This window comes from Nycticebus coucang, chromosome 12, assembly GCF_027406575.1.
Source record: "Nycticebus coucang isolate mNycCou1 chromosome 12, mNycCou1.pri, whole genome shotgun sequence".
In the NCBI taxonomy this organism is placed as follows: Eukaryota; Metazoa; Chordata; class Mammalia; order Primates; family Lorisidae; genus Nycticebus; species Nycticebus coucang.
Window position 1 is genome coordinate 34,245,039 of NC_069791.1, and position 22,387 is coordinate 34,267,425.

At 42.1% G+C, this 22,387-nt stretch overlaps 1 non-coding gene and 1 pseudogene across 2 annotated transcripts; one reads left to right on the top strand and one right to left on the bottom strand.

Annotated features, from left to right (window-relative positions):
• Positions 1-15,756: 15,756 nt before the first annotated feature.
• On the top strand, positions 15,757-16,712 carry LOC128561913 (EEF1A lysine methyltransferase 4-like; annotated as a pseudogene). The gene has a single exon (XR_008373358.1). The product of XR_008373358.1 is annotated as an EEF1A lysine methyltransferase 4-like (transcript).
• A 771-nt stretch (positions 16,713-17,483) lies between these two features.
• Positions 17,484-17,587, bottom strand: LOC128562935 (U6 spliceosomal RNA). Its single transcript, XR_008373630.1, has one exon. It is a non-coding gene; the product is annotated as a U6 spliceosomal RNA (small nuclear RNA).
• Between the last annotated feature and the right edge of the window lie 4,800 nt (positions 17,588-22,387).

Here is a 22,387-nt window from a genome sequence, read left to right on the forward strand (position 1 = left end):
TGGGACTGACCCTGGAAGGCCCCGGTTCCTAAGGTAGGTGTTGTGGATGCTGCCCATCGTCCTGCAGTGGAAGGTGTTCAGAGAACAGTCTGAACTGTTGTCAGTGGGAATAGATGACAAAGAAAAGCCTTCCCTGGGGCATCTTAAATTAGACCTAAGGGGTTTAGCTGAAACTGAGTAGCCCTGAACAAAGACTCAGCTCATTGACTTTGGCTCACTGGCCTCCCTTTGCCTCCCTCCCAGGGAAACTGAGATTGAATGAATAGCAGCTGTGAAAGATTCCCTTGAGGAGAAGACTCCTACACAGTAATGAAAACTAAATGCTCTCATTACAACTTAACTGAATGACTTGCTTCCTCCAAAATGCCTCAGAATGAATGGCATAAGAAAGAATGACATTTCCCTAAAATGTTACACATTAATATTCATTTATAATAGAATCATGAATGTCTACAAATTTCATTGATTGAAAATAATTTGCATAAACATTTGAGGAATAGCGGGAGGGAAGCTAATAAATACCTGAATGATTTCATTATTATTTGAAGTACCTAGTTGTTAATTATTTACTATAACATATATCAAGCACATTGAACAAATACTGATTTTTAGGGTCATTTCAAATGAAAAACATCTTTGTTTTCTCTGATCCCATTTCACCCCTCCCCCTGCTCCTCCTTGCCCCAATTCCCCCAATTCTTGCTGCCCCTAAATATTTCTTTCAGTAATTCAACAAAAATAGGGAAAAAAATTCACATATTCCAGAAAGCAGCTAATCTCCTGGTCTTCCTGACACAAGAATACTAGCTCTCCCACAGAGAAACAAATTGGATGACAATTTTAGGATAATTGAATTGCTTGATGCTTTTCAAGTTGTTAGAAAATCAGTGCTGTGAAAACCAATCTTTTTCCAGCGCTACCTGTAGCGTCCCAGGATGCGAGATTTTCTGTTTACCCATTAGAAACAAAACACAGAGCAAAGATTTGCAGATTTGTGGGTAGTTTGTGTTACACAATGGCTGTGAAAATGAACACCTGGTAAACTAAATTAAAACTGAGTTGCCCAAATTTTCAATAAGTCAGATATCATAGTGACAAAAGTCTGTACAAAAGAGACCTGAAGATCCTAATTGTAAACCCTCTCAGGACCAAATAGTTACCCTTTTTGGCTGGAGGTGGGGATGGTAGGATTTTGAGGTCTGAAATAATTGATAAGTATAACAAACAAGGTGGTTGATAATAACAGAAGCGATTAAGACAAGAAAAATATCTAGGTGGAGACCAGCCATGGATCTGAATAGAAACCGAATCACCTGGATCTCTGGTTCTCAAACGTGAATGAGCTTCCGAGCTTCTCACCTGAGGGCTTGTTAAACCACAAACTATGGGTCCCACCTGCAAAGCTTCTGAGTCACTGTGCCTGGGTGGGGCCTGGGAGTTCCCATTTCTGACAAGTTCCCAGGAGATGCTGATGTCGCTGGTTCTGGGACCACCCTTTAGGGAACCATCTAGAGACAGACTAGTTCAATAAGAAAGTCATTCATCTGTAAAGTGGAAATGGCAAAACTATAATGAAAAAATAAAAGGTCTTGAAAATGGTCTCTTGGGGAGAGATAGAAGCAGCTAACTTACTGAAGAGAATTAAAGGAAAGAAGAAACTAAGATATGAGGTGATCACTACATCACCTAAAATAATAGAAAGGGAAGGCAGAGTGTAAATGAACACCAAGCCCTGTGCTAGGCATCTCACATTCACAATGTTGCCATGTTGATAAAATAATGACAACATCCAGATGGGGAACCAGAAGAAGCACAAAAACTTAACAAATAGGAGAGGAGATGATGACCACAGTAAAAAAAACTTTCCAAGGTCAACATGGTTAAAAAGTGGTCATGAGTCCTAAGCCACGTAAGAGGTAGACAAAGGCTAGGACAGATGGAGATCAAAACACTATACAGTACTTACCGCTGATTCAGACTGGGAGGGAAAAACATGGCTCAGGAGTGCAGCAACTGTGAACTTTCAGCTACTGCGTCTTGGAAATAGGCAGACTTATCCATTAGTCTCCCCCAGATGGACCTATGCTTCCTCCTGCAGGGGCCTCCCCTTTGTAAAACTTCCAGTGTGGAAGAGAAGACATGGACATCTGTTTCTCCGTGGCCATTCCTCCAGCAGGGACAGCATGGCAGGGTCGAGCTGTGCAAGACCAACTTAGTCTCCTCAAATTTACCAACCAAATAATCCACTCCTCATTTTCTGAGCAGAGTGGCAAAGGGGTGAAGAGATCAGGAGCCTTACACTGAATTCTGTAGATACACAGCAACATCAGAAGCTGGGAATAAATATCTTCCCCTTATAGGTAGGAGAAAAGCAGGTTGTTTGACTCTAAAGCCTGCTCCCTTTGATTCTGTTCCTTCTAGAAAGAAAATGCATTGGAGATTAAGTAGGGTATGGTATTTGAAAAGCTAGAATCCCTTACTAGGAAGATGCTGAAAGAACCACATACTGTGTCTCTGTTGTGTGGTAAACTGAATAGCTGGGGCTATACAAGTATTCCCTGCCTGTGAGGCTGAACGCTGGAATTGGGCCTGGCCAGCGGCTGGGGCGACGTCCCACGGGGAGGCAGATTGATCTAAATTTCATACATGGCTTCCCAGTATACTCCCCTCTATTTGCGAACGTTTTGCAGTCAGAGGATGAAATGACTGGTTCTCATTTTCTATGTTCTGATGTCCATTAGTTTTCTCTTTAGAAAAATGGCTCAGATTGACATTTGGACACATTCATAAAGGGAAAAAGAACTTTTTAGAGCAGGATCATTCTATTCAAACAGAATGGGCAGTCAGGCTAATATTTCCAGCAGTCCAACCTGCCCCGAGTCCCAATCCATCCCTTCATGAAAGGTTTGTACTCGTTTCCACAGAGGTTGAGAGTCCCTTCTGTCCCTTTCAGGCCCACCATGGCAGTGCCAGATTGAACCCTGAGAGCTGCATCGATTTACAATGGGATGAAGGCCAGGCTGCATCTCTGGGAGAACTCTCACCACGTGATTTTCTAATCTACTCAGGCTCAGTAGAGCACCTCCTTGACACAGTGAAAGTTTGTCAAATAGACAGAGTGAAAGTTCGTCAAATTGGAGATCCATCGTTAAGGTGCCCCTGGAGGCACCTTTTCAAAGCTGATGTTTTAATTATATACCATTAACTACTGTTGCTTCTGTGTGTTTAAACTGAATGCTTTATGTTTAGTCCTAAGGATCTTATCCCAACAGGTGAAGTTTTCTACTTATAGCAGACTCTGGTTGTTACAGTTCAAGGAAAAATGCTTGAATTGTGACATTCCTTCCCAGGAATACAGACAAGGAATCAGAAGATGCCCAGGAACTCAGTAAATAGGAGTGGATGAAGATGGATCTAGGAGAAACAGGACAATAGTTTCTGTATTGACTGAAGTACAAGAAGTCCTAGAACCTTCACACTGCTTAGAAAATTACTCTAAGAATACTTATTTGGGCTCGGCACCCGTGGCTCAAGCGGCTAAGGCGCTAGCCACATACACCTGAGCTGGCGGGTTCAAATCCAGCCCAGGCCCGCCAAACAACAATGATGGCTGCAACCAAAAAATAGCTGGGCATTGTGGCGGGTGCCTATAGTCCCAGCTACTTGGGAGGCGGAGGCAGGAGAATCGCTTTGAGCCCAGGAGTTGGAGGTTGCTGTGAGCTGTAATGCCATGGCACTCTACCCAGGGTGACAGCTTAAGGCTCTGTCTCAAAAAAAAAAAAAAAAAAGAATACTTATTTGGCAAACCAGAAGACTTTATATTGATATACTGATATATTACAGTTGAGATGGTCAGAACACTTGAGCCTACACTCAAGCTTGAACCTGAACCCAAACCCATACTTTGGTCAAAACGTTTAGCTGAAAACAGAAGAGAAACTAACTCTTTTTAACATTTCTTCTTAAAGTTTTAAACATCCATATGAAATTATTGACACTTGTTAAAATTTGTAAACATGTATTACCATAAATAAATCTTCTTGATATTAATAGAATGCCCCCAAATTTTCCTTGTCCTAAATATTCACTATGTTTCGTGTTCAGTCTAGTTTATAAATTTTCATTTGAAAACAAAAATAGAAAGAAAGTGCAGAGACAAAGTTTCTGTCCTGCATTCCACCATAAACCAGTGGGACTATCACTTGTGAAATGCCTGTTGTAGAGCATTCAGAGATTTATTGTAAGAATAAAGCAAGATAATGTATTTAAGCCACTGAAAAAAATTTAAGTGTTACATGACTTTTAAGTAATGTTATATCATCATAACCATTTTAAATGGATTAATAGCATAAACTGAAGATGTTTAGCTTAGAAAAGATAAGGCAGAAGGGAGGAATCAAAAGTGTCTTCCGATAGTTGAGGGGTTGCTCAGTTGATCTGCAGGATAGCCTTTAAAAGCCATTGAAAGTTATAGCCGAGCAGTTTTCAGCATAATGTAAAAAACAGAACTATCTTCAACAGTGGAGCAGATGGCCTTGTGAGAGAGTGATCCAGCTGTCTATCATAGTATGCAGACCAAGTTCCTAGACTGATTGTCAGAGATAAACCTTTTATGACATTAGCTGCAATAATTTACTGTTAGACCACGAAGTTTCCTACATCCTTTCCAACTTTCGGACTCTTTGTTTCTATGTTCATCTAACAAATGAATCAAGGAATATTGTGGCAATTGACTCCATTGATGATATTTACATGACTTGATATAACCAAGTGGAAAAATGCATTCACTTAGGTGTACCTTAGAGAGCATAATGCGTTTTCCAGAGAATAGTGCTATTCCTAAAGCATTGGAAGGATGTACGGTCAATGAACATTCCTTAACCTTCTGGAATTGCCTTCGCGGAGTAGTCCTTCGCATTACATGCTTGGCTACCCAATCATATTGACATTCGCAACAAAAATCTGGTTAAGGGTAATATATACTGTATTACATTATATAGTGTTCTTTTTTCAACATGAGAAATATCTTTTCTCAAAAAATCAAGGAAAGTCCATTCTTTTTTGGAAAAACTAGAATATTTTCTTATTCCAGTAATAAATCTTTATAATTGCGCTCACCCATTGTCTTGGCTGCCAGGAAGCTCAAAGCAGAGTTGAAACAATCATAACAACTCAGACAATGCTGAGTTAACCTTATGTTTACCTGATCTCTTTTTCCTTGGTCTGAATTTTTTTTTTTTTTTTTTTTTAGAGACAGAGTCTCACTTTATGGCCCTCGGTAGAGTGCCGTGGCCTCACACAGCTCACAGCAACCTCCAACTCCTGGGCTTAAGCGATTCTCTTGCCTCAGCCTCCCAAGTAGCTGGGACTACAGGCGCCCGCCACAACGCCCAGCTATTTTTTGGTTGCAGTTCAGCCGTGGCCGGGTGTGAACCCATCACCCTCGGTACATGGGGCCGGCGCCTTACCGACTGAGCCACAGACGCCGCCCTGGTCTGAATTTTTTTTTTTTTTGTAGAGACAGAGTCTCACTTTATGGCCCTCGGTAGAGTGCCGTGGCCTCACACAGCTCACAGCAACCTTCAACTCCTGGGCTTAAGGCGATTCTCTTGCCTCAGCCTCCCGAGTAGCTGGGACTACAGGCACCCACCACAACGCCCCGCTATTTTTGGGTTGCAGTTTGGCCGGGGCCGGATTTGAACCCTCCACCCTCGGTATATGGGGCCGGCGCCTTACTGACTGAGCCATAGGCGCCGCCCTGGTCTGAATTTTTTTAATAAAATATTTTAAACTGTTTTAAAAAAGGGGGGGATCACATTTTTAAAATAGTCACTGAACACATCTATAGTTGATTTTGCTAAAAAGGCTTTCATGCTGTTTTTTCTTCTTTTCTTTTTTCTTTTTTTTGGGGGGGTGGCGGGGACAGTCTCACTCTGTTACCCTGGGTAGCATGCATGGCATCGTCATAGTTCACAGCAACTCAGTCTCTTGGGCTCAGGCAGCCCTCTTGCCTCAGCTTCCTGATTAGCTGGACCTACAGGTGCCACCACAACACCTGGCTAATTTTTCTGTTTTTAGTAGAGACAGGGTCTTGCTCTTGCTCAGGCTAATCTCAAACTCCTGAGCTCAAGCAGTCTTCCTGCCTCAACCTTCCATACTTCTATGATTACAGGTGTGAGCCACCATGCCCAGTCCATGCTGGTTTTTCTTTAACCAAACTTCATGCTACTTTCTACCAAAAAAAGGTGATTTCTTTTTCTTTTTGATGTATGCAGAAGACGACTAGACCACATTAAATTATTTGGTGCTTTGAAGGGTTTGATAATCAAGTAAATCTGATAATCATGTCCTCCTTAGATATGCTGTGATGTTTACCAAAAAAATCAGGATAATTTGTTGTTTCTTTTTTTTTTTTTTTTTGTAGAGAAAGAGTCTCACTTTATGGCCCTGGGTAGAGTGCCATGGCATCACACAGCTCACAGCAACCTCCAACTCCTGGGCTTAAGCAATTCTCTTGCCTCAGCCTCCCAAGTAGCTGGGACTACAGGCGCCCGCCACAACGCCCGGCTATTTTTTTGTTGCAGTTTGGCTGGGGCTGGGTTTGAACCCGCCACCCTCGGTATATGGGGCCGGCGCCCTACTCACTGAGCCACAGGTGCCGCCCAATTTGTTGTTTCTTGATCTTCTAAGAGTGAGGACACCTGTGACATGTATTACTTCACAGCTTTTTAGTGTTTTGGTGAAGGCCAAGAGGTTTGGGGTGGTAATGGATTTGAAATTCTTGCGCTACTGATGACAAATGTTAATTTCAGTTTCAAAGAATCCCAGTTTCTGGCAGTTTTTCTTGCCATTTTATTTATTCAAGTTTTATCCCTGCTCGCTTCCTTGGCACTGCCTATGGAGGTAGAAGCCATCTCCTATTTGGCATCATGGCCGCCATGAGACCCCTTGGGAAGCCCAAGATTTCAAAAAGAGGACCAAGAACTTCGTCAGGCACCAGACAGACATGTCAAAATTAAGTGCAACTGGCGGAACCCAGTATTGACAACGGGGTTCAGAGAAGATTCAAGAGCCAGATCTTGATGCCCAGCATTGGTTACGGAGCAACAAGAAAACAAAGCATGTGCTGCCCAGAGGTTTCTGGAAGTTCCTGTCCACAAGGTCAAGGAACTGGAAGTGCCGCTGATGTGCAGCAAATCTTACTGTGCAGAGATTGCTCGCAACACTTCTCCCAAGAACCACAAAGTCATTGTGGAAAGAGCACCCCAGCTGGCCATCAGAGTCACCAGTCCCAATGCCAAGCTGTGAAGGAAGTGAAAAGACAGCTCCCGTGCACATTTTATTTGTGTTAAAATAAAAGCAAAAGCAAAAAAAATCATTCCTGCATCTCCCCACTCCTTAGGATAGCACTTAACTCTTTCATAGAGAAATTTCCACAACCAACCACCGGATGTTTGGCTTTTGATTCCATGAACATTCTTCTGCTTTTTCAGAAAACTCTGAAAAGCAGCCACCTTCCTTTTTACAACCAAATCTTCCATGGATGTAACATGGGAGGTTTTTATATTCCATTTTGAATATTCCATATGCCCTCAGTCATAGCAACTTAAAGCTTTTGAAGAAAGGTTATCTTATAAATAAATAGTAAAATTAAAAAATAAAGTCACTCATCCTCTTATTTTCAACAGCTTTTTGGATATGACGAAATTTTAATGTTTTAGGCAAAATATTATCCAATTACTGATTACTTGTTACTTGGTTGAAATTGTCATGCCTCAAAATGTGTATGCAGGTAATGGCATCATCTTTTTTTAATATAGAAGTTATTTAGCTAGGTAATAACTTGGTTATTCTGTCATTTGACTCTATTTAAGAATAAAATATCTGGCTGGGCACAGTGGCTCACACCTATAATCACAGCACTCTGGAAGGCGGGTGGATTGCCTGAGATCAGGGGTTTAAGACCAGCCTGAGCAAGAGTGAGACCCTGTCTCTAAAAATATAGCTGGGCATTGTGGTGGGCACCTATAGTCCCAGCTACTTGGGAGGCTGAGTCAAGAGAATCGCTTGAGCCCAGGAGTTTGAGGTAGCTGTGAGTTATGACGCCAGGGCACCCTACTGAGGGCAACAAAGTAAGACTCTGTCTCTAAAAAAAATAATAATAATTAACAATAATAATAATAATAAAAATATCTGATTTCCTATTTTTTTGCCCTATCTCCATGAACTTTAACCTTTATGATGTATTATGATTTTAAAAATTACATGAAGTAGTTTAAGAAGCACCAGTGCAAGATTTGCAAAAGATTTGGGGGGGCACTACTTAAAAGTATGGCATTTTGAAGTATGACAATAACAATATAACTATGAAAAATGACAGTATAACTTCCTATATTCTTCTTTCTTGCTGTTTTCCTGGTCAGATTTGCTAATTAGCTTTGCAAATATTTTTAATTACACCCACAGCCTCCAACTTCCTAGGAATATAAAGGCTTTCTTAGGTCTCATAAAGATTTTGTAAAAAGAACTAAGATGGGCGGTGCCTGTGGCTCAAGGAGTAGGGCGCCGGTCGCATATGCCAGAGGTGGCGGGTTCAAATCTAGCCCTGACCAAAAACCAAAAAAAAAAAAAAGAACTCAGATAACTTTAATGGTGATTTATGAACCAAATTTAGGTTAGATTCATTTTCCTTCATCAAATTGAGAGGTGGGATTTGAATCCGCTCAGTGATATTTAAAGACACAAAGGTAGTAAGTTTGTGTAATTAGTTCTAGGTTTATTTTGATAATTTTTCTAACCTTAAACTTTAAAAATTATACTTCTAAAGAAATTTTCCCTTTGTGATTAATACACGGTATCCATGAAGTTCGTGTGCAATTTAAAACAGTTTTACATTGTAAGTTGCACATGAACTTTATGGACACCCTGTATATAGGGAGATACTATGAAACTAGATAAGTAATCTTGCTTCTCACCAAACTTTTTTTTTTTTTTTTTTTTTGTAGAGACAGAGTCTCATTTTATTGCCCTCGGTAGAGTGCCGTGGCATCACAGCCCACAGCAACATCAAACTCCTAGGCTTAGGTGATTCTCTTGCCTTAGCCTCCCGAGTAGCTGGGACTACAGGCACCTGCCACAACACATGGCTATTTTTTTGTTGCAGTTTGGCTGGGGTCAGGTTTGAACCCACCTCTCCCGGTATATGGGACCGGCACCCTACTCACTGAGCCACAGTTGCCGCCCAGATCCCATTATTTTTAAAATATTTATTCATTTGCTCAAACCTAGAATACATGGGAGACAGCCTCAGAATAGCTAACTTGTACTACTGAGAAAAAAGCTTTTTTTTTTTTAGGTCAAAAACATAACAGTGAAATCCACAAACTTGTACAATTCGATGAGTTTTAATCAATGCATATGCCTGTGCGATGTAAATGTCCATCATTTTCACCACAAAATGATTTTTTTTTTAAATCCCAGATATTTCTTCTGTGTTCCTTCCTAGTCAGTCTCCTGCCTGAATCAGAAGTAACAACTTACCTGACCTTTCTCATCATGGAGTAGATGTTCCCCTAGCGGAACTTTGCATATGTGTAATGCCGGTATACTTTTTTGGTGTATATGTCTAACATTTTCTCTCAATTTAATGTCTTAAAATTCATCCGTGTTGTTGCATATATCCAAGTTTATTCCCTTTAATTACTAAGAAGTATTACATCGTATAAATATACACAATTTATCTATTTCCCTGTGGATAGGCACTTGTGTTGTTTCCTGTTTGGTATACTATGAATAAAGCATCTTTATTGTAGACTCTGTGTGAACATATGTTTTCATTTGTCTTAGGTAAATACTGAGGAGTGAAATTAGTAGGTCATAAAGTAGATGTAATAATTTTCTTTTATATGGTTAAATGTTAACGTTTAAATGTTATTTACTATTCTATGCTGAAACCAACAATAACACTTTCATTTACAGTTCCACCTTGAAAGCTAATGAATTATAACAGTTTTGTGGCTGAATCAAGTACCGTGCTAGGATAACATTTGCTTCTTTCCAAGTCCATTATCATTTCACCCTTTCTTCCTTCAGCACCCTGTCTCTGCCCGCATACTACTGGGATGAGATTGACTATCTCCTTCTCTTCCTTCAGGCTCCACCTTGGACTTGCTTCCTCCTAGAAGCCCACCTTGACCCTCTCAGTCTGGACCCTTCATTTCCTTCTACTGTGACCCATGTCCCCCAGCATTGTGAGCGTTGGTGTAAGTGTCCGTCTTCTTTCTACTGTGAGCACCTTGGGATCCAGAATTGTTTTTCTTTCTTTTCTTTTCTTTCTTCACGTACCTGTTGCCTATGTGGGTTTGGTACAGTAGGCTCTTGGCAAATGTTGAGCGAATGAATAATAAGAGGTGAGGTAACTTGGAGCGGCGCCTGTGGCTCAAAGGAGTAGGGCGCTGGCCCCATGTGCCAAAGGTGGTGGGTTCAAACCCAGTCCTGGCCGAAAACTGCAAACAAACGAACAAAAAAAGAAGTAAGGTAACTTACTCAAGGTCCATAGTGAGTGAAAGGTACAACAAAAGCCTGGGCGTGGTTGCTCATGCCTGTAATCCTAGCACTCTGGGAGGCCAAGGTGGGTGGATTGCTTGAGCTCATGAGTTCGAGACCAGCCTGAGCAAAAGCGAAACCCCCATCTCTACCAAAAATAGAAAAACTGAGGCAAGAGGATTGCTTGAGTCCAAGAGTTGGAGGTTGCTGTGAGCGATAATGCCACGGCACTCTATCCAAGGCAACAGCTTCAGACTCCATCTCAAAAAAAAAAAAAAAAGAGGTACAACAATAATTTTGCACTGTCTGGGTTTTAAACTCATTTTTGGCCTCCATTTTCTAGTATAAGCATTTAACTTAAGCTAAAACAAAATAAAAATCAAAGAGATTTCTTCACTCTTGGTTTGGATAAAGGGAGAAAGCAGTAAATCCCCAGAGGTCAGAATTATAATCCCAGAGATAGACACTTGGGAGCAGTGGTGGTGTCATTGGATTCCTGGGTGGAGGGCAGCAGAACCTACTTGTGGGTCCAGAACCTCAAAGAACCTGCAAAGCCCAGGCAGGTAAAGGTTGAGAGAAAGACCTGGAGATGGAGATCCTGGGAACATCGTCCCCTCTGGTGCTGCTCCTGTTCACACCGCACTGGCATCAGTCCCAGAAGCAGACACCAGGACAATTTTACCCGCAATCTACATTTTAGGTCATTTGGCCAGATTTTGTCGTATCCATGGTGATAGGTTGATCTATTTCCATGCCAGGATTAGTCTCAAAGGGAAAGAGCTACAAGATGTGCAGCAATATTTATAGACATTCACGTGCGGACAGTATATCATTGTCAGTCATCAGCATACAAAACTTCATTGTTGTTTTTCTTACCAGCCATTGTTCTAAACAATAATTCAGGATTCATTTTGAAGGCTGGGATGCTACAGGGATCAATATTCTCTAGTTCCTGTTAAGACTGAAATAGAATTATAGCTGTTATGTTGGAGAATGGGGCAAAAGAGAGCAAAACAACAACAAAAAATAAAATGGCAAACCTGACATGGAAGCTCCTCTCAGGTTATACTCTACCTTCTCACAGCACGTTGAGAAGGTAGAGTCTATCACGCCTTTCCCAGACCACAGAAGGGCCGATTGAGGCCCATTAATGAAAATGCTCCTAATAGTAAACCCAGGGTTCCCGGATTGACCCAAGATGTATTTATTTTTCCTTGGAGCAGCAGCACAGACTGTGGACAGATGGCCAGCAGCAAGGCAAGATTTTTTTAAAAATTCGATCTCTGCCATGTTGATAATAAATAGTCACAAGTTTTTTGAGTATAGGATTGGCTTTTATCCTCCCTAAGAGTTAAAACCACAGCTTTCAACCTTCTGCTTTTTTAATTTTTTCCTCTGCTGCTTGGATTTATCTTTTTCTGGTTCAGTCTAGTTTCCTAAATCATGTTGATTATAAAATAGAGTTGGATTTGATCTCAAGAGTATATGTTGTGGTTGTAAAACATTTTTTATAACATGTCCAAAACCGGGCCAGGCTCAGTGGCTCATGCCTGTAATCCCAGCACTCTGGGAGGCCAAGGTGGGTGGATTGCTTGAGTTCAGGAGTTTGAGACCAGCCTGAGACAGAGCAAGACACCCCCACCACCCCTCCACCGTCCTCTAAAAGGAAAAAAGAAATAGGCAGGCATTGTGGCAGGCACCTGTAGTCCTAGCTAGTCAGGAGGCTGAGGCAAGAGGATCACTTGAGCCCAAGAGTTTGAGTTGCTGTAGGCTATCATACCACAGTGCACTATCCAGGGTGACAGAGTGAGACTCTGTCTCAGAAAAAAAATGTCCAAAACCTTTTAACAGAATATAATTAATCAGTCTTCTTTCAATTAGTGATAACAGATAGCTTCAGAGCCTTAATCTAAAAAAGCAAACTACATGTTTAAGTTACTAAAAAAAATTTTTTTAATCTCTTATAAGGATGAATAATTTAAAACTGTAATAAAATTGGTCACCTTCTACAGCATCACAAGTTAATTTATTGATTTAAAAAATGTGTTATCACAAAAGTATTGATGGAAGTACCTGGCGTCTTTATAGCATTTTTCATCATATTTTGCAGACACTGTGCTAGTTTAAACCCTATGAATACAGTTAGTGCTATATTTATCTTAATACACTGTATTTAAAAAGTAAACATTAATTTTATAAATGTGTAAGAATCCTGTGCTTTCTGAGCTAGAGAGAGACAAAATTCAGCTTAGAATTTACCCTTTTCATATATATAGATACAACTCTGGATTTATTGGTCAGATCTGGTTTATTTTCTCTTTTTTCAGGCGCTGTTAGAAGGAGAGTTATGACCCGGTGATTAATTCAGAAACACAGAGGTGGCCAGACTAGGCCCCATCTTGGCCTATAACCAGATTAAGCGACATTCCCAAGTGTTAAGCACACGTTTAAACATATCCTTTGATGATTGTTGATTTGTTCCAGATGCCATAAAGAGAATGTGTATCATAGGACATGGCTTCCATGAAGATCAATTATGACTTTCCTCAAATTATGAGAAGTGTTTGTGAATTGGTTTGTCTGCATATGGCTTGTTCGTCTGTCTAAACACTGAATGTAGAGTGCAGAGACGTGCAATCCTATATGTTTAAGGTATTTTCCCACATGTGTTCTTCATTTGTGATTAATTTAAAATGTTTTCCAGTATATTCTCTTTCAATAAAGAAGTAATTAAATTTAGGTTTTAATAAAAATATCATTTTATCTACAGATATTTCAGAATATATCTCCAAAAAATAGACTCCATAAAGAAACTTCTTTTTATAATTCTCCTACTGAGGACATTAATAATATGAATTGAAGTTTGAAAAGTTGAGAAATAGGCCAGGCACAGTGGCTCATGCTGTACTCTCAACATTTGGGAGGCCGAGGTGGGTGGATTGCCTGAGCTCATAGGTTCAAGACCCACCTAAGACAGAGTGAGACCTCGTCTCTAAAAAATAGCCAGGTGTTGTGGGAGGCGCCTGCAGTCCCAGCTACTTGGGAGGCTCAGGCAAGAGGATCACTTGAACTGAAGAATTTGAGGTTGCTGTGAGCTAAGATGCCACGGCATTCTACCAAAGGTGACAGAGTGAGACTCTGTCTCAAAAAAAAAAAGAAAGAAAGAAAAGAAAAGCTGAGAAATGAATTAGGCTGTAGTAATTATAAATAGCAAATTGATGTCTGGATGCTACAGGCCTTGTCAATGACAGATGTGATTGTAATCATTGATGAAGAATGGGGGCTACCTAATAATAGTTCCTGCTGTGACTCTGGTATCATATAGAATATCTAATTCATAGGAATCATTTGATACCTACACTGAGAAGCCAACGGAAAAACTGGGAAGATCGTTTTGAAAGAAGTGTTGAGTTATGTCAAAGGAGAGTCTTACAATTGAGAGTCCTGTACACTGTGATCCTACCAACCCTGTTAATTGCTGAATTTGAGGAAAAGCCTATTATACTGAAGGAAAGTACTACCATAAGAATGTGACCACCTCTCCCTCCCTACCATAAGAATGTGACCACCTCTCACCCCCTACCATGAGAATGTGACCTGAAGCAGCACCTCTCACCCCCTACCATGAGAATGTGACCTTTTGTAACTGTTCCAGGAGATAGCCCCGAGCTGAAGCAGATAAAAGGGCTAAGCAAATGTTTAACTGTTAAGCAAATGTTTAACTGTTAATCTTGTCTTAAGACAGTTGAGTAATGAACCAGAGTTCTTCTTATCTAGAAAGCCCGTGCTATGTCTGCTACCCCTTCCTACTTTATGGTTAAAGCCCCTGCTATGTCTGCTCCCCCTTCCTACTTTATGGTTAAAGCCCCTGCTATGTCTGCTCCCCCTTCCTACTTTATGGTTAGAGCCCCTGCTATGTCTGCTCCCCCTTCCTACTTTATGGTTAAAGCCCCTGCTATGTCTGCTACCCCTTCCTACTTTGTGGTTTTTGCCTTTATAAGCTTGTAAAACCTGCTGTTCGGGGCTTAACTCCTCTGCTCCTGAGAGAGTCACGAGCTAAGCCCCAGCATGCTGGAATAAAACCCTCTTGCTGATTGCATCAAGTGTCGTCTCTTGCGGTTGATTGGGGGTCGCCGTAGCCCAGGACAGAGTGGGGGGTCTTGTCCCAAGTCTTTCAATACATTTTCAGGTCCTAGTCCTGTTACATAGTATTTCTGGAGAAATCCATGCTTCTGTGTGCATTATTACTATTATTTATTATTATTATTTGCAGTTTTTGGCCAGGGCTGGGTTTGAACCCACTACCTCCAGCATATGGGGCTGGCACCCTATTCCTTTGAGCCACAGGTGCCGCCCTATTCTTTTATTATTATTATTATTTTTAAGACAGGGTCTTATTCTGTTGTCCAGGCTGGGGTACAATGACATCATTGTAGCTCTTGAGACTTCCAATTCCTGGACTCAAGCGATCCTCTTGCCCCAACCTCCTGAGTAGCTGGGACTATAGCTACAAAACACTACCATGCCTGGCTAATTTTTCTATTTTTTGTCTTTTGGGTCTTGCTGTGTTGTTCAGCTTGGTCTTGTCGCGAAGGGGAGCAAATCAGAGTGGAATTGGTGGGGAATGAGGAAAATACAGCATAAAAGAGGACACAGGAACGAAAGATGGATTGGGAGGTCTGACTGAGCTGATGGCCGCAGCCAGCACCAAAGCACAGAATCAGCTTTATTTTACAGTATCTGTACAGGGTTACCCAGCAGGAAGTAGCATAGACAATTTGGGGAAATAGCATAAACGAAAGACATAGTTTTGGTCTTACAGTACAATAAGAAAATGTAAATAACAAAGGCAAATCATCTTGTTAATGGTTTCTGCTCAACTTCGTTAACATATGACAAGGGAAAGAAGAGAGAGATCTCACGGATCTCTGCATAGGTAACTATAGAAAGAAAGGGATGCGTGACTTCTGGCCGAGGGAGCGTGAAGAAAGGAAAATAGCTGTCTGGGAACGGAGGAGAAGCAGTTGGGGGTTTATTCTCTGAATGTTCCCCGGGCTGTGAGGGCTCTGCCATCTCACAGCCCGCTCTCTACATGGTCTCTTAACTCCTGGCCTGAAACGATCCTCCCACCTCACCTCCCAAAGTCTGGGATTACAGGTGTGAAACACTGCACCGACCACATTGTAAACAATATGTGTGAAAGAAGAAATCATGAGTAAAGAAGGTTGGGTGTTCTGGCTGCCGGCCTCTCTAGGGGCTCCAGCTTCAGGACCAGAGTTACTCGAGCAAAACTGCAGCTACCGAGAGGTCCAGTACTGGGATCAGCGCTACCGAGATGCGGCTGATTCTGTACCCTGTGAGTGGTTTGGAAACTTCTCTTTCTGTGCCCTTCTAGAGCCGGACCTGCGGCCCGAGGACCACATCCTCGTGCTAGGTTGTGGGAACAGTGCCCTGAGCTACGAGCTATTCCTTAGAGGCGTCCCTGATGTGACCAGTGTGGACTACTCATCAGTAGTGGTGGCTGCCATGCAGGCTCACTATGCTCATGTGCCAGGCTGCGCTGGGAGATCATGGACATGCGGGCACCGAACTTCTCCAGTGGCTCCTTTGATGTGGTGCTTGAGAAGGGCATGCTGGATTTCCTGCTGGCTGGAGAACGGGATCCCTGGGCTATGTCCTCTGAAGGTATCCACACAGTGGACCAGGTGTTGAGTGAGGTTAGCTGGGTGTGGGGGCCTGGTTCATGTCAATGACCTCTGCTGCCCCCCACTTTCGGACCAGACACTATGCCCAACCCCGTTATGGCTGGTCCCTGAGGCATGCAACCTATGGCAGTGGTTTCCACTTTCATCTCTATTTTATGCACAAGGGTGGGGAACTCAGTGTGGCCCAGCTGGCCCTGGGGTCCCAGATCCTCTCACCCCCTAGACCTCCTACCTCACCCTGCTTCCTTCAGGACTCAGATCATGAGGATTTCCTTAGTGCCATTCAGCTGTGAGGCCAGATGCGTGGTCCTCCAGCCCTTCCTGCCATTCTGCTCTGGGTTTTCATGTAGTTGGAACTCAGGGCTTGAGGTTGGGTCCAAGGTGCTCACTTCCTAGAGACCTCATGCCTAAGACAGAAGGTGGGAGCAAATCCACATGAACCAATATAGCCCATCCAACTAGGAAAGAAAAAAAAAGAAGAAGAAGAAGAAATCATGAGTAAAAATTAGAAATTTTCTAAAGTTTAATAAAAATGAACGTGCAAGCCATGTTTAAAGAGAATTTGTTTTTTATCTTGTCAGTTATTTTTTACTTTAACCTCCTGGTCATTCTTAATTAAATGACTTAGTGCATGTAAAATGACTTACACAGTGCCTGGGCAATAGTATCAATAAAATATGGAAGGAGTGGGTGGTGCCTGTTGCTCAGTGGGTAGGGTGCCAGCCACATACACGGAGGCTGGCGGGTTCAAATCCGGCCCAACCTGGGCCTGCTAAAACAACAATGACAACTGCAACCAAAAAAATAGCCAGGCGTTGTGGTGGGCACCTTTAGTCCCAGCTACTTGGGAGGCTGAGGCAAGAGAATTACTTGAGCCCAAGAGTTGGAGTTGCTGTGAGTTGTGAGACCACTTGAGACTCTGCCTCAAAAAAGAAAAAACAAACAACAACAACAGGCTGGACACCTGTGGCTCAAGCGGCTAAGGCGCCAGCCACATACACCTGAGCTGGTGGGTTCAAATCCAGCCTGGGCCCACCAAACAACAATGATGGCTGCAACCAAAAAATAGCTGGGTGTTGTGGTGGGTGCCTGTAATCCCAGCTACGTGGGAGGCAGAGGCAGGAGAATCACTTGAGCCTAGGAGTTGGAGGTTGCTGTGAGCTGTGATGCAACAGCACTCTACCCAGGGTGACAGCTTGAGGCTCTGTCTCAAAAACAAACAACAACAACAAAATATATATTGAATGCATCACTGGTTCACATGTCATTCTTGCACAGGGCCATGGTGATCTTCTCAGGATCACTCCAGTTTTAGTATATGTGCTGTTGAAGTGAGCGGTAGAGAAGTTCATAACACTAAATACCTATATTAGAAAAGAATATTTCAAATCGGGCGGCGCCTGTGGCTCAGTGAGTAGGGCACTGGCCCCATATACCAAGGATGGTGCGTTCGAACCCGGCCCCAGCCAAACTGCAACACAAAATAGTTGGGTATTGCCGTGGGCGCCTGTAGTCCCAGCTACTCAGGAGGCTGAGGCAAGAGAGTTGCTTGAACCCAGGAGTTTGAGGTTGCTGTGAGCTGTGATGGCACAGCACTCTACCGAGGGCTACAAAATGAGACTCTGTCTCTAAAAACAAACAAACAAAAAGAATATTTCAAATCAATTATCTTTAAAAACTAGAAAAGTAAGAACAAATTTAACAAAAAATAAGCAGAAGGAAGGAAATAATGAAGAGCAAATATCAAGGTAAGAATAAACTGGAAAACAATAAAAAAATTAATGAAATTAAAAACTGGTTCCTTGAGAAGATCAATAACATTGGTAAAACTTCAGCCACACTGAACAAGCAGAAGTGAGAAATACTGATGGCCAATATTATAAATGGAAAATGGAATGTCAGGGGCGGAGCCAGTGGCTCAGGGAGTAGGGTGCTGGCCCCATATATCAAGGGTGGCGTGTTCAATCCTGGCCCCGGCCAAACTGCAACAACAACAAAAATAATAGCTGGGCATTGTAGTCCCAACTGCCCGGGAGGCTGAGGCAAGAAAATTGCCTAAGCCCAGGAGCTGGAGGTTGCTGTGAGCTGTGATGCCACAGCACTCTATCGAGGGCAACAAAGAGAGACTCTGTCTCTTAAAAAAAAAAGGGAATATCAGTATAGATGCAACAAATTATGTTTCTTACACATTCAATGAGTCCATCCTTAATCTTGGTTTGCATCAGCACCAATATTTAAAGGATAATATTAGGCCAGGCACAGTGGCTCACACCTGTAATCCCAGCACTTGGGAGGCCAAGGAGGGTGGATTGCCTGAACTCACAGGGTGGAGACCAGTGTGAGCCACCAAATGGTCATGCATTGTGGTGGGTGCCTATAGTCCTACCTACTTGGGAGGCTGAGGCAAGAGAATGGCTTAAGCCCAGGAGTTTGAGGTTGCTGTGAGCTATGAGACCACGGCACTCTACCAAGGGTGACAAAGTGAGACTCTCGTCTCAAAAAATAAATTAAATATAATAAAACAAGGATGTAAAGTATATTAGGAACAACTTATTTGAAATTAATGAGTGTCTAAAGATAATACAAACTATCAAATCTCACTCAAGAAGAAACAGAGTACCCGAATTGCCCTGTATCTATAAAAGTAACTAAATTTGTATTTAACTGGGCCCACACTGATTTTGTCTGACTCTAAGTCACTACAATGGGGAAATTAAGACTATTCAAAAAAGTCTCCTATTCTCCTACCTGTTTACCTTAAAATGTTTCTACAAGCCCATCCATCTAAGTTTCCATTCCCTCTTGACTCTTGAGAATAAAGTGTTCACGTCCACTTACTTCCCCAGGTACTTGGTTTTGTTCATGCAAACAGGATTAGTGCATTCTCAAATAGGAATAATATGAATCAGAGAAAACTTCACAGAGGAGATAATTTTTCCTGGATATTGAAAGGTAAGGATGAGAATACATAGAGAAAATGTTTCCTGGTCATAGTGCTATCTATGCCAGAGCCTTCTCAGCAGATTTCCAAAATGGCCTCCATTTGTCGGCAAGGCTACAGAGGAGATGATGGAAGCTACGGTCTGAGGCGCTTCGTTTTGTACCTGGAAAGCTGTAGGAAGCTGAGATTAATTCGGGACTCATAGCATGGTCAAGAAACATAATTCATCGGGGGTAAGGGTCTAATAGATAGTAAGCAAATTCTTTAAAGAAAAATTTTAAAAACCTTATCAGTATCAGGGGGTTGGAGAAGACATTTTGTTATAGAGAACAGACTATTTGGGGTTCTAAAACAAAAGAACTAATAAGAAGTGCAAATAAATAAAGGGATGACCATCCCAAACACTAGTGGAATTGGGTTTCTTTAAAATTTTTATAAATGAATGAAAACTTCAAATTTACAAATGATATTTTTCTAGGTGAAAAGATACCAAATATGTAAGGAAAGTCTGAGGCCTTCTCTCAGAGCCTGGGTTAAAGGACAGGAAAGTGCAGATGTTTCTGAGAAACATCAGCTATCATGAATTTAGAAAGAATAATTTAAACTATATTTATAAATGATGAATTTCAGCATTCAGTCACACTTCTGGAAAGGAATCCTTGAGTTACTATAAACTATTCCTGTTCTCCTGTTTCTAAAAGAAAAATGAATTGAATTTAAAAGGAGAGAAAACAGAGAAAATTTTGCCTGGGTACCTATAAAAATCTTTTTTTTTTTTTTGAGACAGAGCCTCAAGCTGTCCCCCTGGGTAGAGTGCTGTGGCATCATAGCAGGATCAATCAGCAACCTCAAACTCCTGGGCTCAAGCGAGTCTCCTGTCTCTGCCTCCCAAGTAGCTGGGACTACAGGCGCCTGCCACAACGCCCGGCTATTTTTTGGTTGCAGCTGTCATTGTTGTTTGGCGGGCCCAGGCTGGATTCGAACCCGCCAGCGCAGGTGTATGTGGCTGGCGCCTTAGCTGCTTGAGCCACAGGTGCCGAGCCTAAAAATATTTTAATATTACTAGAAATTTTCCTCAAGTTCCAACCAATGTCTTCCGCCATCATAAATTGCCTAGGAATGCCATAGTGTTACATTTTACTCATAGTTTCATCAAATTACAGAAGGAAGGAGTTGCCATTTTAAGAAACCCAGCGAAGGGCAGAGATGACAAATGACACGGTGGAGGTTGTAATTTGTAATTACATCTGTGAGTATCGTCACATGTTTGCTGCTTCTTGATTTCAGTCAGCATGAAGTAATTATGTGTTCCAGATTGGAGTGTGTTCAAAATTCTGTTTAAAAACTTCATGCAGATTTCCCATTTAGCTCTAAGAAAAATCTGCTCCTAATGCGATGCTCCCCTCCAGCATGCCAGAAATGGACACCCCAGAGATCAGAATAGCTAATAAGTGGAACAGCTTAAGAATAGCTTCTCACAAATCAAACTGGAACAAATGTGAGGGCCACATAGCAGTAACCAAATATATGCTTCCCCAAATCATAGAACACATTGAAGCTCTGAGCATGGCCTATTAACAAATTCAGGTTGGATTCTCTCTGTGGGTCCTTGTAACGCAGAGTTTAGAAAATGAAAATGGCTTTACGGGTCCAAGACACCAAGTGGAATATTAACCAAAAAATATTTAACCCATTTTTCCCTCGTGGATATGATGATCACATATTTATATATTGTTAGGCCTTGCCCACTTGGACGCATGTTGAGGTAAGCATAACAATCCTTTCTAGATTGTCTTGGAGCTCTTTTTTCAGCTGCTACACTTGTACATTTATGAGGTTGTGAAAAGCCATGATTGAAGATTGCTGTCGTGACAGCCTCCCCCGATGGGTCCCTGCTTAGGGCAGGCAGTGAAAGTAGTGAATGTTCATGGGGTGGTTCAAGGTGATTGAATTATCAGGGAAATCACAGCTGATATAATTCTTCTGTTTTCCTACTCAGAATTCTCAGTTGCCCTACCCCTTCTTTCAAATCCCTTCCCCTTTACAAACTGAAGGAGAGTTCTGTGTGCCTCTTGGTTCAGGAAAGTTCTTGAGGAGGAAGTATGAGTGATTTTTGTCTCATAGGAAACAAAAGCTGTATTGATTAAGTATTAGAGTACAAAAGTCTTGTAGATACATACTAAATACTTTCCACCTGGATGGCTTAAATTAAGTCATCCCTAAAGAATCTCAGATTTGGTCCTTTGCACACACCCATAAAAAAAATCTTTGATATGGAGTGAGTGACTTTGTTTCAGGGAGAGTGAGAATCTATTTACATGAAGGAAGAGGTTTGTATTTCTGATTTCATTCCTTATTTACCTTATGTACTGAACTGTGATGAAAAACTCAGCACAGAGCATCAAACTGATATATTGTTGGTGATAAGCATCTTTGAATGGAGAAATGTGCCCACATCTTGGACTGAGAAGTGCATAGTATTTGCTGTCTCAGGTGTGTGACTTACAGACATTCTTTTAGACTGACCTAAGTCTCTTCCTTTGGACTTAATGGTAGTAATAACAACAACCACCACCAACCCTACTGCTTAGGTGGTTTTCCATCACGAGGATGGAAAAGACAGTGTTTGGAAATACTTTGTCATCTGTAAAGCACCTTACTAATAATGTTCATTGTTGTTCCTTATACTGGATAACAACACTTAGAAGCCATTGTTACGGCTCTGTGCCTGTAGCTCGGCAGCAAGGGTGCCAGCCACATACACAGGAGCTGGCGGGTTCGAATCCAGCCTGGGTCTGCCAAAGAACAATGACAACTACAACCAAAAAGTAGCCAGGCATTATGCCAGGCACCTGTAGTCCCAGCTGCCTGGGAGGTTGAGGCAAGAGAATCACTTAAGCCCAAGAATTTTTTTTTTTTTTGTAGAGACGGAGTCTCACTTTATGGCCCTCAGTAGAGTGCCGTGGCCTCACACAGCTCACAGCAACCTCCAACTCCTGGGCTTAAGCGATTCTCTTGCCTCAGCCTCCCGAGTAGCTGGGACTACAGGCGCCCGCCACAACGCCCAGCTATTTTTTGGTTGCAGTTCAGCCGGGGCCGGGTTTGAACCTGCCACCCTCGGTATATGGGGCCTGCGCCTTACCGATTGAGCCACAGGCGCCGCCCAAGCCCAAGAATTTGATGTTGCTGTGAGCTA